The sequence below is a fragment of the Corvus brachyrhynchos genome, unplaced genomic scaffold, assembly GCF_000691975.1.
Source record: "Corvus brachyrhynchos isolate BGI_N302 unplaced genomic scaffold, ASM69197v1 scaffold346, whole genome shotgun sequence".
Lineage (NCBI taxonomy): Eukaryota > Metazoa > Chordata > Aves > Passeriformes > Corvidae > Corvus > Corvus brachyrhynchos.
The window spans coordinates 223697-229017 of NW_008238644.1; the positions used below are offsets into that span (position 1 = coordinate 223697).

Consider the following 5321-nt stretch of genomic DNA (forward strand, 5'->3'; position numbering starts at 1 on the left):
CCTTGTCAGCGATCATGGGCTCTGGGATGGAGATTGCAAGGACCTGAAATCCAGGCTGCTTTGCTCATCCCAACCCCAGCAGGTAACGTTTGCCAAACAGGGCTTTCCTCAAAGAGGAGCTCTCCCCATCTGTGACAGCAGTAACAAAACACAGGAGGAGCACCATCTGTTCATCTAATGGGTACCACTGGTATCCTCACCACAGCAGTTACAGACTTTAATAAATACATAGAACTCATTTTTTTTCCAAATACAGGGAATTGGCCTAACCACAGAATTGCTATTCCAGCAGGGTTTATTGTGATTTGTATTACACCAACAGCCTGCTTTTGTAACAAACACCCCAGGCTGTATTGAGTCCTGTAACAAATCCTTAGTGCTCAGATGCCCATTCCTTGCTCTGTGCCCAGGGAAAGTGGGAGTGTGAGACGTGGTGGAGGTGGCTTCTGCCCCAAGCATCCCCAGCAGCAGCCTGGAGAGGAGACAGCTCTCTCCAGAACCTTTCCCCTATGGCTTTACAGGCACAAGCTGGGGCTCACAGGCACATCATGCATCCTTTGCCCTGCATGCACAGCCTTCTCCAGCACCATCTTCTTTCTTTGACCCCAGCACTCCCATCACAGAGAATTTGGATTGTCTTCTTGTTTTACAAATGTCACAAATGCCACATGGACTGTAGCTATTTCGGAGTAGAGAAAAATACATCCTAAGCTGACAGGGATCTCAGCATTCAGCCTCATTGACCAGCCAGGAAGCAGAACAAGTGGCCTTGTTGCTCTCTGAAGTCTCTACTCACTGATTTTGGACTCCCTGGAGTTGGTTGTAAGACAAGCACTGTTTTAGTGGAACTTTTCCTGGCAACAGTGATTTGCCCTAAGCAGGGATGTGGGATTAATAACCTTACCTTGCTTCCTGAAAGGAAGAAAGAAACTGGAGGTGGGTTTGGGTGGCATGGAGGACGTCAGGCAGATTGAGAATGTCACCTCCAAGCACTCCATAGTTTGGAGCAAGTGTGGAACATTACTGAAAGGAAATTTGGGTCCCAGCACCCAAAGCCACGAGCCATGGGACCAGCTATGCCTTCAGATACTTCTATTTTCCTTGCTTTGCTAACAGATGGTACCTTAGGCTCTTGAAATAAACAACATTTTGTTGCCTAAGCTACGAATGCTGGCACGAGCTTTCAGATAAAAAGAAAATACCCATGTATGGGGCTGTGTTATGAGGATGCTTTTAAAATTGCTGGAATTACCAGGAAAAGGGAGGGCTCTAAGTGTTCCCATCCCACTGACAGTAGCAGGGATTGCTGGATTGGGCTCTCTCATCTGACAAATGCTGAGCAGGGTTCCAGGAGCACATGGGGCTGTACCCACCAGCCTGCTCACTAATGACAGAGCCACCAGATCAGTGTGTGGGCACTGCCTCATTGCTGTTTTAGTCAATAAACCCCACTCGGTGAAACTACCAGCATGTTTATTACAAATAATATTTGACAGGATGAAATTAGCACATAGATGCTCTTCTGTTGGTTAATGAGGTCTGAAATCTAATCCTATAAATCATCAACAACAGCCAGCTGGTGACAGATAAAAAGTAGAGAGGGTGGTTATAACACGTCTACATCACTGTGGTTTAAAATAGCAGCATACCTTCATGCAGGATAGCATGGATTAGGAAACAATCAGGTGTTTACCCTGGTTGCAGAGTTTCCCTTTCAAGCAGACATCATGCTGGGGACCTGGGGTGCAGTTCAGAGCTGCTGAAGCAATTGAGCCTTCCACTACATCCAGTTGCAGGTTGGTGGCCCCTTCAGTCAGCTGTTGGGTGAGAAAGACCTGATCAGGTTGTCCTTCCAACAAAGAAGTTGCAGCTGCTATGACAGAACAGGCTACATCTGAGTTTACAGATCAAATGGAAAGAAAAGTGTCTGTGTGATTTCCAACCCTGACTGGTACCAGTGAAAATAAAGGCAAATCATGGCCAGTCTGAAATTGTTGAACATTTATAAGAAATACATGCTCTAATTTGCAGTATTTAGCATCCAACAGAAGCCCTCGTTCTCACGACTTAGGAAGCAGTCAGGCATTCTAAATGTATGTCTATTCTTATTCAAACACAACAGGAGCAAGTAAATGACTTTATTACATTTACTGTCCAGTATTTTTTATTTAGGAAGTAAATCTACTTGAAAGGCCACCACAGGTAGCAGGAGAAGAGGAGGCAAGAGTGTGTGAGGCACCACAACCACTCCCCACCTCCCATGCACAGCTGAATGACAGCTGCAAGCACATCTCTGCACACAGTTTGCTTCATAGCTGGGCTGGTTTATGGGCACACACATCTCCTGCTTTAGTGCCCAATTCACAGCGTATTTAGTACTGGGAACAAATTCCAGGACTACTTATTTATTTACAACCTCCAGTCATCACCTGGGGTTGTATCTGACTGGTCTAGGCAGCCCTTCCACCTGTGCCTCCTAGCAAGCATTGCAACCTTTGCATAGAGGGTAAATAAGCACCTTCTGGCCTGTTCTATGCCTTAGACAAGCACTTTCCAGAAAAGCAGACTATTCTTCCCTGTAGGCTGGGTTCTGGGAGAGAAGTATATCATAAACGTTTAATATATGACTAAATACTGTGCAAAAATTATAGCCCTAAATATTTACTCACTGCTGCTTGCCCTGTGCTTTAAATTATCCTATGATGGAGTTATAAAATACCCACACATATTTAAGCTTTCTCCTGTTTTGTAACCTGCTACAGTCTGATGCATCACTGGGGGTTTCACATCAATTTTAACAGTGTTCATTTGGTTTTCCCACCTATGCAAATGTGCTGCTAACACTTCACTTCACCCCTGTTGTTTCAGTGTTCAATAGCATCCTACAACAGTGTAAGATTTTCTATGGAGAGGGAGCTGCAGGTGTTTATCCCGGAGAAAAGGAGGCTTGAGGGGGACCTTTCTGCTCTCCACATCTACCCAAAAGGATGGTGTAACAAGGTGGGGGTCAGTCTCTTCTCCCAAGCAGCAAGCAGTAGGGCAAGAGGAAGCGGCCTCAAATTGTGTTAGGGAAGGTTTGGACTGGATACTGGGAAGAAATGCTTCATAAAAAGGGTTATCAAGAACTGGAACAGGCTGCTCAGGGCAGTGGTGGGGTCACCATCCCTGGAGGGGTTTAAAACGTGTGGATGTTGTGCTTGGGGACATGGTTTAGTGGTGGCCTTGGCAGTGCTGGGTTAATGTTTGGACTTGATGATCTTCTCCAGTCTAAATGAGTCTATGAGTTTTGACAATAACAACTGCAATATTTACGTATTTCTTATATTTTCCTCAGTACTTTCGTATTTCAAGTCATGTCAGCCTCCCATTGGGGACCAGAACCTCTAGGCTGGATGCTGCAAGTATTTCCCTTACAATCAAACAGGAAATGTAGCAGAATATGTGTGAATTACTCATATTCACCAAGGAAATAACTGTGCTCTGAAAATCTGGGATGAAGAAATACCTCATCTAATAAACAATATTCATTTCTGCAAGAAAAGACTAGCTCACTGATGCATTGCATTATTTTAGCATAAGGTATGCTGTCCCCATGCTGTGAGAAAGAAACACCATTTCAGATCTCCAAGAACCAGCATATTACAGTGACACCTGTGAACATTCCTCCTACTCAGTGAACTGGGAATTAGCTCAGAAAGAAACCAAACTTCACCGTGTGTGTAAGAGGCTTTGCCTGTACTCTGGGTATTTTTTGAAGCATTCTTTCTTGCACACTGCTCACTGCAAAGATTTGTGGATGACTATTGTATTGCCCAGGGAAAAAGGAGGTTCATGAAAAGTCACTAGGAGAACCTGGAAATAGTCAATGGCAACATGATAGGCAAAGCAGGGAGCTCCCTTACTTGGCACTAATAGGTATAAAGAAACATAATTAGTACCAGCAGCTATAGTAACCCTCAGAGACTTTGACCCTGGAGCTGATCTTAAGTGTACAACTGCTTATCATACACCAACAAGCAGGGGCAAGCTGATCAGGCTTCTCACATGGGCTACCACAGAGGAACGAGAAACCCAGGAGGAAAACAAAAACGTGTGGCACGTGTAAAGCCACTGCTAAAGTGTGGAGGCTGAAGGGGGCTGAGCTGCAGGAGGCCTCCCTGGGTCAGCCTCAGCTGGTGCAGCCCGGTGTTTGGTAAGCCCCTGGAAAGAGTTGGTGTGGGGAATGTTTGATGGAGAAAGTGTGGGTTCTGACAAGTTCATTTTGAGAAAACACGGCATTTGGGGGTTTGGAACATAGGCAGGATCTAACTTAGGATGCCAGGAAATGCTTGGACTCCTTGTGGAAAATGAACTGTCAGCAATAACAGGAAACATCTTTGAAAAAGCTGGGCACTAATTCCAAGTATGAGGCACGGAGCAAAGAATGTGACCTGGTTACATGTCTTTTATGCTTGGATATCAAACTGCCTCCCGACCCACAAACAACAATAGATTTTGCTCAGTTGCTTGCTCTGCTGATATAACCTTATCACTCCTGACACATAAAGTGCAGTGATGGCTTTGCTGCTGCAGTCTCTATCCTTTACAGCCATACTTATGCGCTATAAGATTAATCTGCAAGCATTCATTGTGAGTCTCTTAATGCAAATAACTCACTTTTTGTAGTCATTCCACAAAAAAGATTACATTTGCAAAAGGATACAGGGCTTTAAAATGTTGTCACATCTTGCACCCTATGAATGCAATGTATTTCTAAGTCAGCCTTGTCATAGGAAGCAGACATACCATTCAAAAAACCAGCAGCCTGCCTCTGTTAGTTTGAGAGGTAACAAAAATAGGAGAACTTTCCTTGATGTAAGACTGGGGAGGAGAAAAATTCTGTTCAAGTCACTATTACTGTGCATGCAGTAAGGCTAACGAGTGGCAACTGCACTTCTAATAAAGGTGTACCGTGACTTACTAAACAGAGCCCTGCAGTGATCACCCAGCTGACATGGAGAGGATCCTTGCTTGGCACGTGTGCCATGGGTTAGCAAGCATAGTCCTGGAAGTGATGTTCTTGCAAAGGGGTGCTGTTGGGGTTTCAGTTTAGTCTTAGTTTTTTTCCTGTTAAAGGAATTTTCTCCCATATGCATGTTGCTAGGGGACAAATAGCTGTACTTAAGAAAGACAAAAAGGGGAGTGGGGCGGGCCTGGCTACTCCTTTGTCTACACCTGGGTGTGGGGTCAGTTCGCTCTGAGCGTCGGAGAGAGAAGCTGCAGAGAAAGGAGCTGCTGCTTCTTTCTTTTTGGCCGTTCTTTCTTCCTGCTGGAAGCAACGC

General features: G+C 44.9%; 1 long non-coding RNA gene across 1 annotated transcript in view; it reads right to left on the reverse strand.

Moving 5' to 3' along the window:
* Nucleotides 1–1582: 1582 nt before the first annotated feature.
* LOC108447466 overlaps nt 1583–5321 on the reverse strand; it is an 8694-nt gene continuing 4955 nt past the window's right edge. Inside the window, exon 3 of the long non-coding RNA XR_001863044.1 lies at nt 1583–1817. This is a non-coding gene — a long non-coding RNA (uncharacterized LOC108447466). The remainder of the gene's footprint in view (nt 1818–5321) is intronic.